The 26655-nt window shown below is 41.9% G+C and overlaps 1 protein-coding gene and 1 pseudogene across 4 annotated transcripts in view; one reads left to right on the forward strand and one right to left on the reverse strand.

The window, feature by feature from the left end:
- ESRRG (estrogen related receptor gamma) overlaps positions 1-26655 on the forward strand; it is a 509743-nt gene that overhangs the window by 449259 nt on the left and 33829 nt on the right. The gene's annotated exons all lie outside the window — the stretch shown is intronic.
- Positions 5921-6039, reverse strand: LOC136637887 (5S ribosomal RNA; annotated as a pseudogene).

A 26655-nucleotide genomic window follows, 5' to 3' on the forward strand; every position in this document is an offset into this window, starting at 1 on the left:
TAAACGAGCTCAGCGGTTCTCAGATTTTTTAACACTGGGGACCATTTTTTAAAATGACACTCTATCAAGACTCATCTAGCTTTGTGAGACTTTTTAAAAAATCTAGAAAGAAATAATATTTTTATGTATTTACAAGTAATATTTTTATTTATTTTATTTGCAAAAAACCTGATTCACTTCTTATGAAGCAGCCTCAAGGCTTGAGGTGCTTAGTTATGTAACTGAGCCTTCACCTGCCCCTGCTACCTGTCATTGTTTGGACTTGGGGAAAAAGCACAGCCGTTATCTCCCTATATGTACACAAGCTTGCAAACTGCAGGAGCTCAGCTCTTTGCAGGGCAGCTATCTGATTTTTGAATAATCTCTGGGCTTGTGGCAATTAGTTGTTTGATCTTTCCATCACCCATGTTTTAACTGGAGGCTTTGTGGGTCCCACAAGAAATTGGGACCAAGTAGGTCCTGACACACAGTTTGAGAAATGCTGAATTGGCTTAACTAGCTCTTAGCTCTTATGATTATTTGTCCTTTTCAGTGCAAAGAACATAACAGAGTTCTGTTTTCTGTCTGTTCTATTTTCTTTCTCATGCATATACTGAGATGTATTTTGTTTGTTAAGAGCAATGCACAATGTTCTATATTGTCAAATGATACAATACAGCAACCGTTTGCTAAAACACACCCTAGTCCTTGTTCACACTAGCAATTGTTATGTCAGACTGGGTTTGCATTTGCCTGTCTTCTTTCAGACATAGCAACCACACTCTCCTGGTCCATGTTGAAGGACATTTGTGAAACTGAGCCAACTTTTAAATCTAAGCAATTCTTAATAGCTTTGGAATGTCATTCTCCAGCTTGCAACAGAGAAAATACTGCAGGCTTAAGGGAGAAGGGTGATAGAAAAAAAAATGTGCAGCTGATTCACAGCCCAATCCTGAGCTGCCCACAGCGCCCAGGCTCGGTGGCTCCATGGAGGGCTCCCGCTGGATCCTGCGCCTCCCATGCTACCACGGGAGGCTCCTTGGGAGAAGGGGATGTTCGACCCCTTCCCCCGAGTAAGAGAAGCAGCCCCACAATGGGGCTACTTTCTTTAGTGGTAACCAAAAGGTTGGTGCTAAAGTAAAGGTGATCGTGTAGGACGCGCAGCCCTGCACGAGCGCCTTGGATCCTGCAGAGTTCAGCTCCGTGGATCCTCCTCTCCCCCTCCCCAAAACATGCCTCCCCCCTTCCCCTGGCAAGTCTCCCCCCTGCCCAGAACACCTCCCCCATGCCCCCGGCCACATCCCCGCCTCCTGTTCCGCAGCCCAGTGGTCTGGCGGGAGCCCGGTAGTGAGCCCCACAAACGTGCCTTATGGCATATTTGCAACTGTGGTACACGGCACGGAGCCGTGCCGCGGACCTCAGGATTGGGCTCTTACTCATGTTGTATTCTGCTCCTTGTTACCTCTTCTTTTCTCCAGCTCATGTGAATAGTTTCCTTGCCTAAACTCTAGATCAGCCATTTTCAATCACTGTGCCGTGGCATATTGGTGTGCCGCGAGTGTTTCATAGGCATGCCACAGGATTTGGGGGGAAGGTCATATATTAGTAGGGCCAGTGGGGACTGTGAGCCCCCCCACTGGCAGCATGGTGTGCCTTGTCAGTTGTCAAAAACCTGATGGTGTACATTGACAATTTTAGTGCCTTGTCAGTGTGCCATGAGATGAGAAAGGTTGAAAATTGTTGCTCTAGTAGATTAATGAATTTAGCAGTTGGAGCAGTTGGAGTTAGGTTTATATTTGGGCAAAGAAGTCCTGCTGTCTCATTTCATAATTTCCTAGTTCAAGTTCTTAGTAGATCACTTATAAGAGCTGAAAAAGAAGTCAGATAGAACAGGGTCCCATATGCAAGCTCTACTTAAACAGTAATTTAATGGATGGCCTTTGAATAACATCCCCCACCAGTTAGTTGTGAGACTGATTTTTGTGAAGCCTGGCATTTCCTTGCTGTTTGTCTAATAATTTATCATCCTCTCAGACCCAAGGACTTGTAATAAGTAGCAGTGAAGAAAATCAACAATATAAAATATCCAGTTAAAATTCTATAACGCTGAAGGCACTCTTGGTTGATCTTATAAATAGGTGATGTGGTGTTCTTGAAATCATTTTGCCAGTATTACCTTAACTGGAGAGAAATATTCAGTGCCTACACTCCATTCTTTTGCTGGAACGAAAAGAGTAATTTAGAAAACGAATCCTAAATGTACTTATTCAGATCATTTCAGTTAAGGTGATTATACAATAACTAGTTTTCATGTTTGCCATCTATCCATAAAAATGAAGTGGTGAGTTAAAGTAGCTTTAGATGTGTGCTTACCCTACCACACATACAGATGCCAATTTCTGTGAACACAGTTGAAGAGCTAAGCCCGTGGAAGTTTTATAACAGTAAACACCTTGACAAACCAGAGAAACCCGCTAAATTAATCCTATTTTGAATGATGAAATTTGAAAAAATGTTGTTTGTGGGAAAGCATGTTAGTGTTGAAAGATTTGAATGTATTAAAGTTAAAATATTCAAATCCTTGAATATTGTTTTTCCATAATCAGAATGACAACTGTATACTGTTTGTAAATTATCCTTTTTTGTTTGTTTCTATAGCATTTCTCTTTTCTGCTGTTTTTTATTTTCCCCTGCCTTTTCAAGCTAACTCTTTCTCCTGTTTTTACACACACACAAGCATGCACTGGTGATTACACTTTTTTTTTTATTCCAGTGTCCCCCGTTTATCTGCCTCAACCAATCTCTAAATGAATGCATGTCTATCATGGCCTTAGCTTTGACACTCTGGATATATTGATTAATAGTTGCCCTAAGCTCCTTTTAGCAAATCAAATTTTCACTTTTAGCAAGGATTTCGCCTCTGATTTATTCAGCAAATGAAATGCACTAAATTGACTTTGACATTCAGGGAAAATGGCTGAAAAACAAAGAGAAGAGGAAAGAGATATAAATTGTGTGGCAGCTGGAGACTTGAAGCATAGAAGAGACAGCTTTAAAAAGACAGAATATCATTGGCTATCTTGAAAACATATGCATTTCAACAGGGAATGAAAGACTGCTTGCTGAAACTAGATGTTTTATATAGGCTGAGAATTTTGGATTGGCATACATACCAAGACATCATTCATTTTGCCTCCAATTGCCTGCACTGAAAACAGCTGAATGTAAAAATTGGATCAATTCTATTTTAGAGATATCTAGTAATTTTAACATGCACTTTTAACACTTGGAAAAACACTTTCTATCCAAGCATTTGTTGCCTAACATGAGTGTTTTCTGGCATGTTAAAAGTAAATGAAACAATAGGCTAAAGAATGAAACTATATTAATCTGATATTACGTTTCTTTTAAATGGAATCTGGTTTACGAAGGTCTTTATGTCAAATTTTGTTTTATAAGAATAAGTATTTAATATTTTGATTTGAGGGACATTTATTATACCAGAGCTTGGTTTGGGGGGGGGAGGGGGGCAGCAGTTAAATGACTTTAGGATGTTTTACTGTACATTTCTTGTTGTCTTTAAATATGCTTACTATACACTTGATTGTGTGCAGTTGTAATGTATAAACTGACCCCATTAGAATTCATTATAGTGAGGGGAGACCAGAGAATTGTATGTGGAAATATATTTGCAATGGCAAGTTGCAAGTCCTCACTTGTGTGTTCATCACATGACATTTACAGATTTATCATCTGTAAATCGGCCACAAACTCCATGTGGATGAATGCTACAGTCCCAGTTTTATTTCTGAAGAATTTAAGATTCATGTAAACATTCAGTGACTGTGTGGGAGTGGGGAGAAATCAGGATCACGATTGCAGTCCTGCTCCTATCTCCACACACTTATCCAAAAGTCTAAAAGGTTCCCATGCGCATCTAGCATGTAGTTGGGGCCACCAACTTTTACAGGATTTCCAATTGTGCAGAAAGAGCCTAAATGCTGTTCACTCAATGTTGGCTGTGATCCAGACCTTTTGATAAACATGTAACCCAGTGGCGTCACTAGGATTAGCGTCACCTGGTGCGGGAGGCCTGCGCATCACCCCATGTAGTGAGCGGGGCAGTGCCCCAGGTGGGTGTGGTGATGTACCATCGCCCTGCCCCCGCCAGTTTTTTGGCTGCACCTTTTGTTAGAACACAGATATTTCAATGTGGTTTGTTTCTTTGCATTCTGCATGAAATTATGCGTTGATTGATATATAACATGATGGTATTATTCCTCCAAATTCTGATTTTAGTGATTTTGAAAACTTGTAGAGTCTCTCTCTCTCTCTCTCTCTCTCACACACACACACACACACACACACACCCGTGTCAACTTACTAACATCTTATTGCAGCAGTTCTCAAACTTTTAGCACTGGAACCCACTTTTTAGAATGACAATCTGTCCAGGACACATTGGAAGTGATGTCATGGCCAGAAGCGACATCATCAAGCAATTAAAATAAATAATTATAAATAATAAAATTAAAATAAAATAATTAAATAAGGGGGAGCCAGTCCTGTTCCACCAAGTGAATCTACTCTGAAGTAAGACCCATTGTGGCCAATGGGGCTTACTCTCAGGAAAGTGTGGGTAGAATTGCAGCCTGTGAGCCCAATCCTAGGCATGTCTACTCTGAAGTAAGTCCCATAGTGGTCAATGGAGCTTACTCTGTAGTCTGCCTGCAATAACAACCCCCCAAAAAGAATCAGTGAGCGCTTCAGCCCTCCCAGTGCCCAGTTTAAAGTTCTTCTATTTCAAGCATATCAAGAAAAAGACCCTCCTGGCTTCACAAGTGCAAAATAGAAAACTTTCCCCTTACCATTCAAGCCTCATTTTTTTGGGGGGGGGAGGCTGCCTTCTGGAGCAGCTCCATCAGATCAGGACCCTTCTGGTGTCCTCACATTCTCCTTTGCCTGGCCTGACCAGCAGCCAAGGGACGTCTGCCTACTCGTGAGTAAACACGACCATGAGGCTGCCTTGCTTTCCATAGGGTTCCATGGACTGGGAGGGAGGCACCTGGGAGGGAGGAACCTCCTTCTCCGGTGTTTCTGGGGGCTGCACTCATTGGATGAGGACCATTTTGACATCCTTGGAGCCTCTCAGCCTGCCTTGACTAAGGCAAGTCCACCTACTCGCGAGTAAACATGACCATGTGGCTTCATTCCGGGCTGAGACTCGCAGCTGGGAGGGGGGAGCTTCTCGGGTGTTTTTTGGGGGCTGCATTCATTGGATTGGGACCATTCTGGGTTTGTTGGATTCCTCTCAGCCTGCCCTTTCCAAGGGACTATGGCAAGTATGCCTACTCACGACTAAACGCACGATACAGCTTACTTTCACTTTCCATAGGGCTCCATGTATTTTTTCCTTCCGGTTTTTTGCCCATAACTTTTTGACAAAAGGAGCTATTTTAATTCTGTTTTTTGCACTGCACTCCGCCGGCCATTCCGCATCCAAAAGTGCATGGCATGATGTGGTAGCTCCTAACCCTGCGATAGCACATCCTCCCCAGGGCGTGTTGCCCCCCTGGCGCATCACTTGGCGCGGCCTGCACCCCCTAGCAATGCCAGTAACATAACCTTTGGGATAGTGCAGGGATTCCGATTTTCACACTCACAAACTAACATTCACTGAATATTGGCACAGGGCTTTAGAGTGTCATGAGACCTAGAAATCCACTCATCTTTGTTGCTGGTACTACTAGCACTTCCTGTCTTTTTACAACATTAAACATAACAGATTTATTTGTAAACCTATAACATATAGGGCAAAACAACTTTTTCCTTTTTATTGGATATCGGCTGTGAAATGCAAATGTTCAGAAATTGGTTTCCAAATTTGTTTAAGCAATACATGGTTGGTTGGCAACCTTCAGTCTCGAAAGACTATGGTATAAGCCTACAGCACCCAGTATTCCCAGGCGGTCTCCCATCCAAGTACTAACCAGGCCTGACCCTGCTTAGCTTCCAAGATCAGACGAGATCAGGCATGTGCAGGGTAACAGTTGTTTAAGCAATAGAACATGCTTAAAATAAAGGCAAGGTGCTCTTAATTCATATTGTATTACTGAACCCTACTTTTGTATATTTATTTCAGGGTGGAACTCCACTGTCTTCCTAGTCTTCCTATTCTTTGTATCTTCAAATCGGGCTATTTCTTCTCCTCTGCAAAATGATGGCAAGAATAAATTGCAGGAGAATATAAAAGGAAAAGTTAAGCACCCTTCCTCCTGCCCATCATGTTTCTCCTGCAGATCCACTAACCTGAAAACACTTTGGAGAGGAGAAGTGGTGGCTGTGCTTTAAAGATACCAGGTGGAACATGTCATTCTTCCCTCAAAATAAGGTTGTAATAAGGTTATTCATAATAGATTGATGTGTATAGTCTCTCTGTTGTAGTCAGCTAACTTGTAATTTTCATGCTTTTTCAAGGTGGTCTCAGCATCTTAAAAATAAAAAACTAATGGCTTTGTGCTGCCTTAACACGTATAATGTGGCATTAGGTCAGGCTATATATCCCTATCCATTTTTATTATTGGTGCATCTGCTAAAGTCAGATGTATGAATTACTGCCTAATCCTGTCCCCCATTATGTTATAGCATGCAGCTGTGTTGGTAGGGGCAGGGCTGTATGCTGTGGTTGCGGGAGGGAAGCTATCAGATAACCTGTGTAAGTAAAAATATTTATACTCACCTCCTGGTCCAATCACCTGTGGTCTCCACAGACCTATGCCAGCCATTTTGTAAGTCTGAAGAGAGCCAGGGGTGTTCTGGGGAGCGGTTTTAGGGATGGAATCGGAAAACAAGTTGCTGCTGCTGAATCCATCCCCTCCCTCCTCTGACACGCCCCCACTTCTTCCTCCCACTTGCCCTGTTACGCCCCCTACCCACACCCAGCCCATCCTGCTACTGACTTATCAACCTCTCAGGAACCTCTCAGGGCTGCTACTGCATGCATTGCACCTCTTACCATTTATGGCAGGGGCCCAGCTATTGTGCAACTATAAAGTGCTGCAGGAACACTAGAGCCTTAATTTGGGATCTAATTTGGGTCTTAATCTCCCAAAGGGGAGAGGGAGAATTTCTGTGTGTGGGTGTGCATGATATAACTTGATGCAAACTGTTTACACTTTCATAAAGTGAGGAAAAATCATGCAAAGACAACAGTAGAAATGTCTCATTATTCTGCAGAGTACAAATGCTACAGAATCTAGTCAAATTTATCCATAAAACCTCTTAAAGGTGTGATCTGTAAAAATGCACTTGCCATCACACTTTCATTCTACATTTACTCAGAAGATCCCAGTAATTTCAATGGTACCCGCTTCTGAATAGAGTACATTTGTTTCAGTGTGTGTTGGTCTGTCAGTCTTGGGACCACAATGTTTACATGACTGCTTGTACCCCTGTGCTTTGACTAGGTCAGCTGACAGCACATTGAGCTGATTCTTAATGTTTTCATTATTAACCCATACAATAAGTAGTAACCTTATTAGCCAAGGGAGAAGAAACTAAATTGCATCCCATTTCCTTATTTTCAGTGTTGCTACACTCTCTCCATTTTCTTCTTCTTCATTTGTAAGGAATCTAATAGGGCAGCTGCTGCAATGGCTGACCTCAGACTTGACCTGAAACTCGAGGAGTGGTGGAATTTTGCAAATGGAAGAGCATCTGGAGTGCCACACAAGATATACCAGGGCATCCCAGGCATTTACAGACATATTATTTCCTTAAAATCATGCTGTTTCCTACATAATTTAGTGCAATTTTCAGCCATCTTAAATGACTTCTAATTAGGAGGGTGCTATAAAATACCAATTTAAATCGCTGAAATAATCTTTCAGGGAGGCTTCATTTCCCAAACTACGTACACTGTACACTAGATAGAGCAAAGAGGGTCAATTCTGGGTAAGTGAAGGAAAACTCAAGGAGGGTAAAACACATTCACTACTATATAAGGGAATTCAACTAAGGAAGGGCAGTTAATGCCTTCCCAAACAGGCAATCCTTTGAGTCTTTCTGCTGGAAAATCAGTATTTAGCGAGAGGAACTGCAACTGCTGTGCCAGCACAGTTATATTACCTCCTGTGGCATTCTGGCATTGCAGGACAACCAAGGACATTGCATTCACCTGGCAGCAGAGGAGGTTAGCACTGCTCACTACTCTAGAAATGTTCAGTATTGCCAGTTGAGTCAAAGCAGCACTGTGGCAGAGACAGAATGGTAGCTGACTCACCTGCAGTGTCTAATGGGCATTTTAGTTACCACTGAACCATCTTTATCAGCACAAACATGTACATTTTATGCATGTTAATAAACTGCATAGACCTGTATTGAAACCAGCAAACCATAGGGCAGAACATTAGAACATTTAGAATGCCAGATGCAGGGAAGGGCTCCAGGACGCAGATTGTGTCTTGTTGTCTTGTGTACTCCCTGATGCATTTGGTGGGCCACTGTGAGATACAGGAAGCTGGACTAGACGGGCCCTTGACCTGATCCAGCAGGGCTTTTCTTATGTTCTAACATGCCCTGTGCGCTGTATAAACCTCCCAAATGTGAATATTATTAATTCCATCTGGGGATGCCGGCTGTGCATGAATTTTTTTTCCACATGCTGCCATGGAAGCAGAAAGCAGAATGGCTGGAGCTAGAAGTTGATCTGAAGGGGAAGGAAATATTCTACTTCTTACTTCCCTGTAGTCCTGGCCTTGGAAGAGGGGAGGTTCAGCAAAGCTACACATACACCAGGTCCAGTTTTCCTCTCCCCCATCCTTTAAACTGCAAGGGGAATGGTTTAAAGATTGTGGCGGGAGGAGCTGGGCTTAGCCGTGCACTCCAATATATCCCTTCCTAGCCAAATTTCTTTTTCCCAATGAGAGCTCAACTGAAGTCAATCTGTCCAAGCCAGGTTCTTTGTGGCCCAAGCAGAGGATCTATTGTGGCTGTCCCCAGGGTCTCTGTATTATTATTATGGGCATCATAACACTAGTCTACATTACAGGACTCTTGTAAGTGTAACTTGTAATCATGTACGATCATTGTGCCCACTTTGGTAAAATAAACAATATACTTATTAAGTATTTGTGCCACCGAAAGAAACATCTTTGAGTACCCCAGGTGGAAAGGTAAAACAAATCCACTGTGCCCCTTACCTTAAGTCAAGCATAGCTCTCAGTCTCATTAATTGTAAAACTAACCAGGTCACAGCTAATCGTTCAGCTCTCTGCCCAGCAGACCTGCGTGGGGGAGAGGAGGTTAGTCTTAATGCTATACATTGTTGGTGCTTAAATCACGGAAGGTGATCGGGGCAGCAGGAAGAAAGAAATATGTGCGTAGACTGGATTGAGGGCAGACAGGTCTATACCTGCATGACTAGGTCAGCAGAATTGAACCAGTGTCGTTTCCTGGAGTAAGCTGTGCCCAATTAAATGCTTAAAAGAGCTTCTACTTTCTCTCTGGGTGCCACAGTCTCCCCATCTGCTTAACCTAGATTGGAATAGGATTAATTACCTGAGTTACAAGGCCCTATGAGCCATCAACACGTTTCCGGCAGAGCACATGCCCTGACCTAGGTGTTGATACAGGGAAGCAGAGGTACAAGGAATACCTGGGTGTGATAATGGGAAGACATTGCCCAGTCTAACGAAAGGAAACTGGTAGTTTGTTCTGTGTTTCCTTTTGTTTGTTTTAAACTGTTTTTCTGCATCAGTTTGATCCTGTTTCTATAGTGAATAGTAGCTTCGTTTTTCAACATTGTTCCATCCAAAAACTACTGTGTTTTGTGTCAGGAATGCTTATTTATTTATGTACAATAACTGTTCTATTAGTATCCCTTAATATTTTAAATACTGCTTCATAGTTGGAGTAATTTAAATGTCACTATATAAAAGAATAGAATCACCGATAGAATTAGTTGTTTGGTTGAATACATTTCTTGGGAAAACTGGCAATATTAATTTCCATCTATTGATAATCTGGTGTTTGGCACGTAGTAGTAACCCTATATTGATGAAACTGGTATACAGTTCATGTCTATTCCTTAGAGACTTATCTGTGCATCAGAACAAACAGCCCAATTGAGAGCAAATTCCCCCATGCTGATACACAGCTTGCAGTGCATCCTGCAGGGGAATTTTGCATGCTGGAGATCTCTATGAAGTGAGCCCCATCATCCACAGTGGGTCGGCTTGGACCAGTGCAAGCTCTATAGCTTGGATTAGACCTGGGAAGCAAGATAGGATTTGGCATGTGCCACTGCTGCCAATCCTGTTCGCTTCCTGGACCCAATCCACCACACCCCTCCCTGCCCACACACCACTTGATACAGAACTTACCATGTTCGGTGCACACTGCACCTCTTCCTGGCACATGCAGGCCGGTACAGGCCTTCACACCCGCACCACCAGTGGCTATGCCGTCATAAAGTGCTTCATGGCACTTGTGTGATAATTAGCACCAGCACTGGCATATACTATGCCAATGTAGAGGCTGCACTGTATTGGGCCAAAATTCATTTAAATGAGGCTTTTGGAATTTGAATGGAGAAGCCTTTGGGGGCTATATTTAAGTATAAGCTTTGACAAGGTATGAATAAATTTCACCCAGAGTGGGCTAGGACTTGTTATAACCAGAGAAATTCATAAACAATTAAACACGTCTCTTATTGAAATACAAGGAAATAGCTATCACTGAAAAACAAAACAGGACCTTGAGGTGGCAACACATTAAAGTGTCAAGCAAATTTTATGAATAAAAATGTAAATACTGTGCTTATAGTGGCTGAGTCAGTTCTACAATAGTTTTAACTTTTAACAATCCTAGGCTGCCATCCTGCCCACACTTTCCCAGGAGTAAGTCCCTTTGACTATCATTGTTAAAAGCATATACATAGTAACCTGTTAAAGTACAGATGTATAACATTTCCCCAAATGCAGTCACGTACCATGGGAGCAACAAGTCTAATATATTAAAAATAAAATATTTAAATGAATGGGGACCCACCTCAAATTGGGTCGTGACCCACCTAGTGGTCCCTACCCACAGTTTGAGAAACACTGTATTAGACGATGCTACCATGGTATGACTGCATTTGGGGAAATGTTACAGACCTGTACTTCTAACAAGCTGCTATGTATATTCTTTTAACAATGATAGTCAATGGCACTTACTCCTGGCTAAGTGTGGAAAGGATTGCAGCCTAGGATTGTTAAAAAAATTTCCTGCTTGATGATGTCAATTCCGGTCATGACATCACTTCCAGTGGGTCCTGACAGAGTCTCATTTTAAAAAATGGGTCCCAGTGCTAAATGTGTGAGAACAACTGGTGTACTGGATTGTAGCCCAAGTTTTTATTTTGCACTTTCTTTATTTTTAATGTGCATTTTAATTATTATTAAACTGTAACCCAGCTCTTGATAAAAGGTCTCCAAGGAAACTAACAAAACATATTAAAAGCCACAGAAAATATTTTAAAACATACAACATTTTAAAAGTAGCCTATAAAAACTAATTAGTACTAACATTAATCTTGGCAGTAGAAACAAGAAAAAAGATATAGTTAGGGCATTCAAAAGCCCTTCAGAATAGGGCTGCACCCATTTGGCATCTAAAAGCCAATAAGGTTGATGTCTTAACAGTCATCCAATTTCAACTTTCCAGCTTTTTTTCTGGATGGGCCCCTGTATCTACATAAATAATAACTACTAGTAGTAGTACAATTGTATGACTTTTGTACTACACATCTTATTGGCATGTTATCTGTTGGCATTTACAGTCAACCCAATCCCACTTAAATCCCTGTGTGATGATTCAGCTGTACAGCACTGCATCCTGCAGGGGATTTTTGGCTGCTTAAAGTCTCCTCAGGGTAATAAATTTGTCCCCTTGCCCCAGTAAACCCCAGCAACAGCTGTGGGGCAACTCAGACATGCACCTACTCAATTGCTGGTGCAAGCCTGTGTTGCTCTATACAGGTGAATCAGGTCGGGTTCAAGATACAGTGTGCACCATTGACGCCATTGCCAATCCTGCCCCCTCCCGAGCCCAATCCACCCCCTTCTCCTGTTCTGCTCTCCCTCTGCCCTGTTCCACCTGAAAAACAACAAATCTAAGAACTGAAATTGATATGGCTTTTAACAAGCCTATCAACAAAAGCAAAAATAGGGACATTAGCAGAGAGTTAAACAGAGCAGTTGGCGCTTATAGTATGGGGTGTATCCCCTGGGATTTCCCTAAATTAAAATAGCAATTTATTTCTACTTATTATTGTTCAAGTTGTTGCTGCTAAAAAAAAAAAAAAAAAGATTGTGGGATTTGCAGTAATTCCCATGCTGTTCCAAATGCCAGCTTTTTAATGTATCTACGCCATTCTGAAGTGTCTGCTCCATGGTACATCCATACTTGGCTTGTTATCCTCTTATCAGGCTCTTTGCCTCCCTTTGTTTATTTGAGGAGACAGGAAGACTGTATGAAGGCTGCTTAGTCAGGGATATCAGCGTTGTTGGCAGGGGAATGATTGCCAGTTGAAAAACAAGGCATTATTGCTCATTTTTTCCCTCTTATTAGTTTGATTACATTTGCAAATCAAATCAATCCATCAGACATGATCAGGCCTCGTCCGCATTTTAAGGAATAGTAATCTCTGTCTAATAAGATGCAAATGTGTCACATCGGTAAGTAACCAATAAATCATCGTCTTGTCTTTGGCAATCATTAAATATCAGAACCAACAGTCAATTTTTAGTATTTTCAATTTGCGATATGCCGCTGGAATATAAAGATAGATGGACGTAATTACACAAACCAAACACTATTTCAGTTCATTCCAGACAGCAAATTTAGTGGAAGGTATAACTGGCTTGTCATCACACTACATTATTTCTGGCGGTTCATGCAAAGTTCACAGAGAAGCTTCAAATGGACACTGCTTTTTTTCTTTTATTTTTCCCCCTTTTTTAATTTCCCTTAACACCATCTCCCTCCCCTCATTCTGGTCAAACTTCAGGGAATGGTAAAAATACCCATCTCAACAATTGGTGCACAAAAAGAACAGAAAAGTGCCGTCCCCATTGTCGTCCCCCCACAGGTGACGCAATATCCTGCTGTGATACAACAGTAGTCTAGAAAGTTTTCACAATATTTGTCACACACATGCTCTTTTCTCATCCTTTGGCTCTTCTATCTGAGGATTATTGGATTTGTTTTAATGTTCTTTTCCCATTTGAGGAGGGGAAAGCTCAATTTTCAGATCCTGAATCATCACAACATACTGCTTTCTGTCCCTTTTGGAAGAAGCATGCTTATTTATGACAGAGAGCACTAGCTACTCAGACATCTTGTATCTAGAACTTTCTGTCTGCCGCTTTGAGGCACACTGCTGTATAGCCATATGTTTTGTTTGGTATATGTCTTCTGAGGACAGATTTCATGTTGCCTTAGGTGTCCAGATAATTAAGGGTTGTAATTCCATATATTTCCTGTACCTCTTTTGCTCATGAGTTATTTAGTATCTGGCTATTTATAAAGCAGACAGGATAAAGCTGCAGAGGACTTAGCCGTAATTGAGTAACCCATTTTGTCTTTGTAAAGAAATAGAAATTCAAATTGTTTCCCTTTTCTAATTGATTAGAGATTTGAGAGAATTGATTGCCTCATATGCATCGTACAGATTAATTAATTGCTCTTTTGTCTTTCTTGCAGTATGTTGCTTTCCATTAATAGGTCTATTTGTACCCAAGTTTTAAATGTACTTTAAGGTCAGAAAGGATGTTTTGGTCTGTTTTATTGGCTGCAGTGTAAGGAATATAGAAATATATAGTTGCGAAGTTGACCTGTACCTGTGATATTAATAATAACAAGCCTTGAAAATGTATGGGCTGCACTTGTAGTTCAAAAAAGCCCCATTTTTGTGCTTCCCATAGTTTCTCAGTCCTCTCTCATGTATGTTTCAAAACAGTCTGACTCAAACTGAAATGTTCAAGTTAGAAGCATTGGTATTAAATCGTTTATTCTTGCCTTTCTGTCAAACAACCCTCAAGACATCAGTTTAGAAACAGTCAATAAAACCCATAAACAAAAATAAACAGCCAGCAAAAGAAAAAAGCAGATCAAAGTAGCAATCAAACAGTTCCATCCCAAATGATTTCATAAAAAGCCTCAGTTTTGCTTTGGTTGAGCTGCAAGCAGTAAAATCGGCAGGCAAGTCTAGGAACCACATTCCACAACTAAAGCACACTGTACTTGAAAAGGCCTCCCCCCTTGTATTCCCTCCTACCATATGGGAGGAAAAGGAGTCTATCAACAGGGTGCACCAAGTATTGCTGAGCGGAGTTCCTGGACTGGTTCTTTTGGGAAGAGGCAGCCCTTGATAGATCCTGCTGTTGGGGGCTTGAAAGTTAAAGACCAGCACTTTGAATTCTGCCTGGAAACAAAGTGACAACCAGTGATGCTAGAATAGTGCTGGAGTAATGTGATCCTCTGAAGATCTTACTCCAGACAATATCTGTCTGCTGTGTTCTGGAGCACTGGAAGTTTCCACAGACTGTTCAAAGGCAGCGTCGCCTTTGCAATATTTTGCAATAATGTACTCTGGATATAACTAGGACCTGAATGACCAAGGCCAGGTGTGGCATAAAGTGTCTTCTGCAGAGAATCAGATCATTTAGGTCCATACTGCCTGTGGCTGGCCGTAGCCTTTCAGGCAGAAAGACATCCGTTCTACTAAAGGAATGCTAAAGACATCCCTTCTACTCTACCACTGAGCTATGGATCTCCCCTTTTTAGTAATGTTTTAATATGACTCGATGGATTTCTTACAGTTCAGAAAACTAGATTGTCAGCCCAATCCTAACTAAAATCGCCCTACCAATGCAGTGATGCCAATGGAGCACATGCTGCATCCTATGGGGGGAGGGGGAATTGTGGACTTTTGTTCCCTTACCCTGGGTCAAGCCTCTGCTGCTCAAATGGATCTCCTTCAATCCGTGCTAGCCATTTTGCTGGTGCAGAACCAAGGGCCGTAAGCGAGAGGGAGCAAGAGAAGGAACAGGATAGGATCTTCGTGCACGCTGGTGCCATCAGGATTCATCCTCCATCCCTGTTTCTGCCTCATGCCTGCCCCTTCCTTGCTCCAACCATCCTATCTATCCCCATCCCATTCCCTTACCAACTACCCCCTGCACTGTCTTACCTGCACTCCTGTGGGTAGCTGGTATGGGCAGCAGACCTCCAACACCATTGCCATTTGTGATGGTGGAACCATCATCATCTGTGGTGGAACCTCTGTTCCGCTGTCGTGACTGCTAATTAGGATTGGCCTAATTAGGATAAATTGAAATTATAACAATATAATTTATATTCAATAATAATTATAACAATAACTGCAGTTTTCATTGAACTTCTCATGTTCAGTGCATGTATGCCCTTGCTCCATCTGTTTTACTTAATGCAAGTTTTAACAGGCCAAAACTGCTAAACTATTTAATATTGTCCCTCACCTTCCTGACATTCACACACTCCTTCCAAGCACTACAGATGTGCCTCACTTAACAGGGGTATGTTCTCTGATCCCTGTCCTTATGCTGTTAGGTTGTTATGTAAACATTCAGCCCCATCTAGTGCCTTTGTTGTGTAATCGAATGCTCCCTGCCTGACAGTCACTGCACAGGCTACTGGAGACCAGATTGCCTTATTAAGAGCCTCTTTGTCGGGCTTTGATCATCATATATGTGGTCATGAAGGTGGATCAGGCCCAGGAAGGGGGTCAGGATTCAGCAACTTATAAATATCCAATATAAAAATGAATATTTATATTGAAGAGTGGTATAGAAATTGAATATATAGTCTATGGAAATCCATTGTGAGGAATCATAAAAATTCCTCTAAAGCAGTGGTTCTCAAACTTGTGGGTCGGGATGCAACAGTTTGTGTATTGCTTCCCCTGTCCCTTTAAGGTTCCCCTTTAAGGGACGGGGAAGAGGAGAAGTGGGCTAGTGATCCCCAGGATTACATTGCTAAGGGGAGGCGAGTGGGGTGCTTTGCACTTATTTGTAATTAGGTAGGGCTGCTGAAGGCTGCAGGAGGTGTGGGGAGCCCTGCGCAGTTCTCTGCAGCGCTCACTGAGGCCTGGAATCTTCAGTAAAAACGGGTGCTTTGCACCCGCTTTTACTGAACATTCCAAGCCTTGGGGAGTGCTGCAGAGAGCTGCGCAGGGCTCCCCAAACCTCCTGCAGCCCTTGTCCCTCTTAGCTACGTGATCCTGGGGATTGTGTTGCTGCCCAAGCCCCTCCCTGCAAACACTCACTGAGGGAGTAAAGCTCCCTCAAATTTTGAGAAACACTCTAGAGCAGTGTTTCTCAAACTGTGGGTTGGGACTCACTAGGTGGGTCGCGAGCCAATTTCGGATGGGTCCCCATTCATTTCAATATTTTATTTTGAATATATTAGACTTGATGCTGCCATGGTATGTGACTGCATTTGGGGAAATGTTATAGACCTATACTTTTAACAAGCTACTATGTATAATCTTTTAACAATTATAGTAAATGGGACTTACTTCTGGGTAAGTGCGGGTAATAATAATAATAATAATAATAATAATAATAATAATAATAATAATAATAATAATAATAATAATAAAACTTTATTTATATCCCGCCCTTCTCCCCAAAGGGACCCAGGATTAGAATCCAGGGTAGGATTGCAGCCTAGGATTGTTAAAAATCATCCTGCCTGATGTTGTCACTTCCATCATGACATCACTTCCAGTGGGTCCTGACAGATTCTTATTCTGTCCCAGTGGGCCCAGTGCTAAATGTGTGAGAACCACTTCTCTAGAGGATTTCTCATGCTTCTACTTTTATGCATATTTCCAGCATGCTGTAGTGACAAATAGTGCTATATGCATTTGATATTCAGAATGTATAATGTATAGTTATGCACATAAATCAATGTCAAGGTTGAACCTTCTGTTCCTGAGTTTTTGCAAGACATTGACAAGATTTCTTTGCAGTCATAGTGTTCTTGCATCCCTCTTCCACTGAGGAAACAAAGCTCACATGTTGTAAGTGGGTAACATATTGTCAAAAGTTGTCTCCACAGCAGCCACAGTAAGAGCAATTTTTATCGCAGCGGACTTTTGATTTGATTTTGCAAATAAACAAACTGCAAATTAAGTAAGAGATGTCTATGGTGGGAAGTTCTGATTCTTTGGGAAGCTAAATTCCATTGAGACGATTTGCTAGCAGTGCTGGCAGGCAGGTGGAATGTAGGCTTCCAACATGGAAATGTAAACTGCTGAATGATCATTGCATGTAATTCATTCTTGGCACAGAGAAGTCCTGAGCTCTTTTCTGGCAAAAGAGGTTATCAATGAAAAAGGTTGTGAAATGTTACAAACACCTACTTGTCAGCCATATGCAGTATCAATTCTGCATTCCAACCACTTGGACAGCGTGAAATAAGACATCATTTCTGTACAAGTCTTCTTCTAATATGTCAGAAAATTCCCATTTGCACTAGAACAGCTTCACTTGAACAAAAAGACTTCTTCAGAGGTTTCCTGCAATAGATCTGTCCCCAAAATGTTTTGAATTCTAGTCTCCATTCTTCAGAGCAGCAATTTTCAACCAGTGTGCAATGACCATTTTAGCACCTTGTCAGTGTGCCATGAGATGAAAAAGATTGAAAATTGCTGCTCCAGAGTTTTGCAAAACTCTAGGCTTTCCAGCATCCTGTTTCACGTGCCATTCAACCAACTTTATAAAAACTTCTCCAACTTCCATTTCTTGTGACTTTGCCAGAACCCATTGTGAGCTACATTTGATAAAACTACATATAAAAACCATGCAACTAGGAGACCCACTAGCAGAACCTAAATACCACCATAGTATGTTTAATTTTTTTTTTCCTTCACCAAATCAATAATGAACCTAATTGGAAAAAAATTGGCAGAACTAACTAATTTGAGTACCAATCTCAGGTTTCCAGGAAATCAGAAATATTGCATAGCTGTGCAAGAGATAACCTGTACTGGTGGTGCTCTTCTGTATGTACCAAACCAAACATTTCATCCATTACAGCAGTGATTCTCAAACGTTTAGCACTGGGACCCACTTTTTAGAATGAGAATCATTCATCATCAAGCAGTGAAATTTTTAAGAATCCTAGGCTGCAATCCTACCCACACTTACCCAGGAGTAAGTATCATTGACTATCATTGTTAAAAGCATATACATAGTAACCTGTTAAAGTACAGATGTATAACATTTCCCCAAATGCAGTCACGTACCATGGGAGCAACAAGTCTAATATATTAAAAATAAAATATTGAAATGAAGGGGGACCCACCTGAAACTGACTCATGACCCACCTAGTGAGTCCCAACCCACGGTGTGAGAAACCCTGCATTACAGTATCTTTAAGCACATTGATCGTTGCACTACAAGAACTATGGTCCAATTATATCCTCACTGAATACTGACGGGTGCTTCTCTTCCGCTGATGCTGGCTACCATAAAGCAGTCAGCACAAGTTGTAAAAGATGCTCCAGCAGCATGCAGAGCCACACGCTACTGAAGCACTGAACCAATGGGAAGGCTGAAGCCTTTCTGTGCTCTCAAGAGCACTACAAAGATGACAGAAGCAAGTTGACAGAGGAAACTGGAGGGGTGGGGGAGGGCGCAATGGGGGCAGGGAGAGCGGAATGGGGCAGCAATGGAGGTGAGGGATGGGTGAATTGAGTCTGGGAAGGAGCGGGTTTGGTAGCAGCGTTGGCTGTCAAATCCTAACCCCCTTCCTAGACCCAATCCTGCAGACCTGAATCAGCTGTTTAGCTAGAGCAGGTCTGAGTAAACCCTCCTCATGCTATGAAGGCTCACCCCCAGGTAATGGAACAATTGTTCCCTTACCTAGAGGAGACTTCCTGGGCTATCCCACCACAGGCTGCATCGGCAGGGGAAGAGAACAATAGGATCCAGCTCCTAATTGCCTAGTATTCAGAATAACGAACCACATTGATATTCCAATCAATGGTGCATCTAATAGCCTACATTAGCAATAGTAGGTGTAGTAAAGGGCATATCAGATTTGAATTCTTCATCTGAAATCGTCTGAATGTACTTTTTTAAAGATCAAATTCCCTAAAAATCAATAAAGATGTGATTCCTTCTTTTTCTCAGCTCATACCCTGAGCAGTTCTCAGACTTCTCTCCCTTTCACTCACCCCCCCACCCCATTTGTATGTTGGGTTAAGTAACGGGGCAATCATAATCTTTGCAGACCTTCCATATTAACACATCCAGCAAATTTGGATATCTTCTTAGCGTGGTTTAAAATAACAAGCTACTGGACATTTGGCTTGTTACCTTGACCATAAGTTTTGTATTGTTAGAGGTTGTAGAAAAGTAGATCAAATACACATCATGCACCTTGAATTTTAGTCCCTGCTTTTCAGAAATAGCAAGTCAGCCTTTTTTTCCTGACAACGCATCTTCATGGTAGGATATCGTACAGAGGGTTTGTTCTTGGAGAGGTCAGATTGGAAAACCATTCAGCCATTGTATAACTGAAAAATAAGTCTGATTTTTTTTTTTAAATGAAAGTAATAAATGATGGATCATCAATATGCAAATGTTTCAGATACTTTCAAACTAAAATTAAAACAATAGGTTGGAAATTACCTTTTGGTAGTCAGAGCAAATGGGGTTTGTTTTTTTTAAAGTGCTTTTATAAGGATTTTATTACGTGGGTAATTACATATTTAAATGTAATGGCATAGACAGAGCCATTACAGGCCATTGAGTAAATAATATGCATTTTAGAAACCATTTATAAATATGTATTTATTTGACAGAGCAGAACGGCTTTTATTTTTAAGACATTTTCATTCACTGAGTAAATAATATATGGATTGCTTTTAAAAATAAATATGTATTTCTTCGGGAGATATTCCAAGCAATTTGGCAAATAATATGCATTTTTCTCTAACATTTAAAAAATACATAGGGTATTAAAAAAAGCTCTGGCCTAAATATGTGCCTTCTGAAACAATCAGAATGAGTCCAAAGATGTCTACGTTTCAAATTTCTGTGTTATATTGTTTATGTCAGTTTCGCTTCAAACATATTCTGAATTGAATGTGCAGTTTTACATATATTAATGCATTTTTTTATAACACAAATGCAACTGATACCACTTTTATAATTATATTTTTGATAATATTTTTATAAAACCCATACAAACTACCTGCTAGACCGGAGATTCTTACTGAGTGGTATCTGAAGTTATTCTTCTACTTGCATAGGGAGGCTTGTGCACATGGAAGTGATAGTGTAGGATTCTTGCTCACAAAAATCTTAATGATATTTTGACTAAGGACCCAATCCTATGCAATTTTCCAGTGCCGGTGCTGCTCTGCCAATGAGGTATGCACTTTTTCCTGTGTTGGAAAGGCAGTCTCAGAGACCTCCTCAAGGTATGGGAACATTTGTTTCCTTAACTTGATGCTGCATTGTGGCTGCACCGGTGCTGGAAAGTTGGATAGGATTGGGCACATGTATGCATCTTGGAACATGTGACTGGTAAGGCTAAATTTTTGAAATTCATTATTGTACAGTATCTTCAGAATTTGCGTGTGCAGCAGTATGCAGAATAACATGAAATACTACTTTTCTTGCACATGCGCTCCTTAGAATACAGCCCATTGAAATCTGTTGGATTTACTGATTATTGTGATCAGACTGTAGATTACCTTCATGGAGATGCGTCCTTCACTAACTATACCTACATAATGACTGTCATCTCTTTTGCTCATAGTGGTTACATTAGTGCAGTGCAAAGTTTACTGCTATTTAAACTACTTTTCTCTGGACTTCTCCCCAAAGATGTCAGCCTGTAAAAACTCTTGACAAATTTTAGGTGTGAAATAAGCACGCTTCCAGATGGCACTCACGCATTGCAGGATTCAGGAATGTCATTTCAGCACTTTGAAATCTCACCATCCTGCAGTGCAATGAACTTCAGTCCTTGCTGGTTGACTGATTCCTGATGCTGATAGGGACCAATGATGTGAATGGCATCAAGCTTATAATGTTCTTCTGTCCAAACCTTGTGCTGTGTACCCAGCACAAGAGGACAAAGTCCTTTCCCTGTTATAGTGGTCTACAAAAGGGAATCCAGTTCCAGAGGAATGCCAGATATATCAGACTTTATAAAAAGACTGCTTAGTATTTCTCTAATTGGTAAAAATGAATGCATGGAATTAAAGAAGTGATAGGGGATTAAGCAGTCATTGGCGATTTTCTAGAGCTACTAGGGTTTGCATACCTTGTTTTTATTTTATTTTTCTCCCTTTCAGCCGCTGCCCTCACAGAATACTTAAATTGCCCTCATCTAAACCTGAACTGACAAAAGCAGTTTTTGGATATGCTGAACTATTTCAAGGACAATTGGTCTCCCTACTGTCCTTTTCTGGCAGCACAATTCGATGTGTGTCTATTCAGAAGTAAGCCCACAAACAGCACAATCCTAACTTGTGCTGGAGCAGGCAGGCCAGCGGGCCTGCACTCTATCCAGTGCAAGTTTCAGATAGGCAGAGGCTCATCCCGAGGCAAGGGGAAACTTTTCTCCTTATACCGGGGAGAGCCACTGCAGTCCCAGTGGGGCTACTCGGATCTGTGCCACCTCAATTGATGGTGCAAATCCGAGCAGCCCAGGACTGCGCCAGGCTGCCTGGGAACAGGGCTAGGATCCGACATAACTGTGGGGTTCTGGCCCTGTCTTCTGCTCCCTGTCCGTCCACCACCGGGAATGCCCACTGCCCGCCCATCCCCCGCCCTGGAACATCTCCCTCCCACCTCCTTCCCACCCTCCCCATGCCCTCTCCAGATTCCTGTGCCAGCCAAACTCACCTGGCACAAACACACCCTTCACGAGGCCAACGTTGGCAGTTGCATCGGCACAAAAGTGCTTTACAGCACTTTCACAACAACATTGGGCTGGCACAAGGGACTCGCGCTAGTCCAGCTGCACCTTTGAATTGTGCCCTAAGTTGAATGGAACTTACTCCTAGGTCACTGTGCATAGGATTGCAGCCTGAGTTTTTCAATCAGTGAGGCTCTTCATGCTAATTCACAACTTCCTCTCTCTGCCCCCCTCCCTTTATAATTGTAGGAGTTAAAACATTCGTGTGGGGTGTGCAGTTGACACAGAGATGCTCTCAGATAATTGCATGGGATAATTTTCTTTGTGTCTCTCTGTGGATTCTGACTTGACACACAGACCAGCTATGAGCACCATTATCTAGCACCCCTTTTTAAAGCATTTAATTCATGAAATAATATGGGAAACCACCTTAGCATATCGGTTGCAGAAGATTTGAAAGAAAAACTCATGGCATAAATTATAGTTTTTTTTTGGGGGGGGGGAGGGGGTTGTTCCTGGGAAACAACTTGAAAGAAATGTAGAGAAGAACACAGCAAATTGAATGAGAAGAAAATATGTATACCTTCATCACTCTGTGATCATATTGAATTTGACTGTTAAATTCTCTGTATAATTAAAGCAGATAGGAGTATTCATACATTTTGTTTCAAACTGATACAATCTCCTTTTGTCTGTGATCTCAGTAAGATTGTGCTGAAGTTTTTAATTTAGCAGATTAAGAAGCACAATTAAAATATCATGAAAAAGATCATAATCTAAAACCTTCTTTCTGTGCTTGTCCCTGGCAAGTTGATAGCGCAGGCTGCTGTGTGTAACAATTACCTCCGCTGCTGTAAATTTGTTCTAGCTTGTAGGCTGAAGTGTTAATAAATACCTTACAGTATTCCAGGGGGAAAGGTTTTCCACCTAATTAATAAAACTTGGAAGAATACCCGAGATACTGAACCATATCTTTCTTATTAGTGTTGGCTTCTACCAAAGAGAATCCCTGAATCTCAACACATTAGTAAATGTCGCAGCCTGGGTTGCACAGAGACCTCTTTAAAAACTGATTTGCTGTAGAAGGGATGGCCGGGGGGAGGGGAATCGCTGCACACTTTTGAAACTGCCCAACAGGGGAATATCAAGTGTATTGATATTCAGAGTAAAACATGGCATGAGTTATAGGAGTGATAGGCTCCTGCACATTAAATGAAGCTTTACAAAATAGGCCTACGTTGGTATCTTGCTCTTGCTCCATCTGGCTGGCAAGAGCTTCTGGAGTGGTTTTACTTACATCATTACTGCTGAATTGGGATCCTGTCTAGACATCAGCTTCCTATTTGTTGGAAAAACCTATCCTTACACTTACGATACAGCAAGTCCTCCCTTAAAGTTGTTTCATTCAACATTGTTTTGTTTTATAGTCGATCAGCTGTTCTCAGTCTTCTGATTTCTGCATCCTCCATGGTTGCACATTGCAGGACTACTGGAAGCTGCTTCTGGATCATTCTAGGCCCATAACCTACTTCTTTGGCCTTGTCATGCCCTGGAATGCCTTGCGAGTAGTGTAAGGCATTCTGGAACACAACTATGCTTTGCAGCGCAATAGGAAAGCGCTCAGTGAGCCCACCACTTGAGAGGGTGTTATTGAACCCACCTGTGGTTAAATTTTCATTATATGCTGTTTCCTTAAAGTTGCTGTTTCCAAGAACCTATCAACAACTTTTAAGTGAGCACTTGCTGTATGTATTCCCGATGCATATGTGTTCTGGTCTTCACTGTTCCAAAGAGGCCCTTAAGATGCTGCATAAGAAGAACAGGAGTGTAAATATCATCACCTGAGTGCATGGATAGAAGACACCTACCAATGTGGGAATGGTAGGAATGAATTTTTTTTTCATTGGTGAAGCTGTGATTGAATCCCCACAGCATTGTAAAAGGTACTGAAGCCTGTTTCAGACACAATAAAGAATCACTGTTTAATAATTCAGTCCAAAGTTCATATCCTGGCTTGTTCGTAACTTTCCCTTCACATGTTAAGGGAAGTGGGGAGCACAGAGCTGGAGAATCATGAATGCATGCAGAACAATTAAACCATATTTCTGCATGGTCTGAAGTGAGCCTGATTAGTGCTTTTCTTACTTTTTCTAAGAGTGAGTTAATATGCTTGTTACAATGCAGTGAGCAACATTTTCCCTTAATGTATTCTGCTGTGGTTTAAGGCACACTTTGATTGTGTTAATACAATCAAAGAAAAAAAAATGCTTTCCAATAGGTAATATAGAGTAGATTTATGTATGAGATAGTGTTACTATTGAATATTGGTGAATCACAAGTAAATAAAGGAAAACAAGCACTCACGATAACTAAAACTGGTTTGGATAAAAATTTATAATCCTGGTGCATATAACACTTGCTGATATTTTAATCCTTATATGGAGGACAGAAACTTGCTTTCAGTGTACTTGAATAAGCTACTTTAGTGCTCTACAGAGCAAGCAACAAGTTAACTGCCCAAATATTTGTCATGTGGAGACTTTTGTCCTTCCTTATTATACACAGCTAAAATCTCACCGTTTTGAATACAAGTGTGCAAATATTGACTGACTGGAGCAGTTACCACAGTGGCACATGTCTGAAGGAGAAGGAGGATGGAATGCAAGATCTGTGCATCCAAGCTCTTTCCCTAACCAGGACACAATCCATGATGATAATCCACCTCTTCATCATTAAAATGAATGGGAGATGCACAGGAGAAGCTCCAGCTCATTCTAGAGGGACTTCTACATGATAACCTTCCCGTGGACTGCAAGTCCATTCCTAAACATTTGACACATGGATGCTCTAAAAGTCAGTGTAAATGTCCTGTGCTCAAATGTTTTCATGTGTGACATTGGAAGTACATCTGTCTCTTATTATTAAGTGGATACGTGAATGACTTTAATGAGGCTTTGAATGTACAGTTCGAGTTTATAATTTGCTTCATAGCCATGCAGAAAGATACATTTACAATAACTGGCCAGCCTTCCTCTGCTTTTGGTGCCCCCTGTGAACAAACATGCTCTAGCTGAAGCACATTGTGGGTCTTCTGTTTTTATTATCATTGAGTATAAATTCAGAACATATTCATCTCATTGTTTTGTTTCATCTCTGTTTCTGTTCTCCGTGTCCTGGTGATGTTGTGAACTATCGTCTCTGGGGCCACCGATATAACTGGGCTGAATGGGCTAGCATCTAGATAAGGCAAGTGAGGTGTACTAGCTGGATGAGACGTCTAAAAATCAAGGAAGCTAGCCTAAGCTAATGCCATGTGAGTAAGTTGGAGTGATGGCCTGCTTCAGAAACTCCTTTCAAGCCATTGTGAAAATTCATGGCCCAATTCTTACAAAAGGACACAAGCAGACCACACGTTTCACTGTTGCATGCTGTTGTGCATTGTATTTTGCTGCTGTAATAGTGCTGTAAAGTGCTTTGTGACAGCACAAGGCACAGGCACACTGACAGGAAGGCTGAAGTGTTCCATAAGTGCTGGTGGACCAACAGAAGCTCACTGGAGCAGCTATGTTCAGTGCAAGGAGAGGGAGGAGGTTGAACAGGGTGGTGGGAGGGCAGAACAGGGAAGGGTGGGCAGATTGGGACCAGGTTAGGATTGGTGGCACCAAAAATCCCCTGCAGCAGTGGTTCCCAAACTTTTTTGACTGGTGGCTCCCTTGCCCTACTGGACCATTGGCTGCAGCTCCCCATTAGAGTTAAAATTCTATTCTCTGTATAGGGTGGCAGGTTTTTTGTGAGAATTCCACAGATCCCCTGCCTGGTTTCTGCAGCTCCCTGAGGAGCCATGGCTCACAGTTTGAAAACCAGTATCCTGCGGGATACAATATAACCCGCGCTGCATCACCACATGGGGATGTAGTTAGAATTTGGCTGTAAGGCCTCTATTCCCTATGACTGTGGTTTTCAAACTCTCCGGGAGTAAGTCCTTGCAGGGGGGGAGGGAGGCAGCAAGGGCAGGAGGGAGGCAGTGATACGATCACCAGGATTGCGTTGCTCAGGGGGGCTGCAGGAACTGATTTGCGCTCACCAGTTCCTGCAGCAGCCTTCCCGGAGCTTCTGTGGGGCTCCCCAGCTCACTAGAAGTGAAAGTGGAGCGATTGCGCTCCACTTCTGGTTTTGCGGAGGTGGAGCAGCCACTTTCACTTTTGAAGACATGGGAACCCTGCACCCCAGAAAGGCTGCTGCAGGGGCTGGTGAGTGCATCCCAGTCTCTGCAGCCCCAGTGAACGACGCGATCCTGGGAATAGCGTTGCTGCCTTTTCCCTGCCTCCTTGTTGCCCCTGTCCCTTAAGGGGGCAGAGAGCAAGGCCTTCAGGCTGGGGTGTCACGACGTCCCAGTTTGAAACCACTGCTCTATGACTAGACTTTGTTATAGATGACATAGACACTGCTCTATGACTAGACAAAAAGAGACATTGTTCAAGTAATTGAGGCTTCTGCCAACAGAGGAATTTCATGTGTGGAGTTGAATACATATATACTGTATTTACAGACTCATAGAGTGTTAGAGTTGGAGGGTGCCGTGGAGGTCATCTAGTCCAACGTAAGAAAATATTAGAGTTGGAAGGAGATTTGGAGGTCAGTGTAGGCAATTACAGTATTCCTCCAATGAGGGAGAGCCAGTAACTATTCCTGTAGCAGCCAGCTGTTATA

This window comes from Tiliqua scincoides, chromosome 1 (assembly GCF_035046505.1).
Source record: "Tiliqua scincoides isolate rTilSci1 chromosome 1, rTilSci1.hap2, whole genome shotgun sequence".
Classification (NCBI taxonomy): Eukaryota; Metazoa; Chordata; class Lepidosauria; order Squamata; family Scincidae; genus Tiliqua; species Tiliqua scincoides.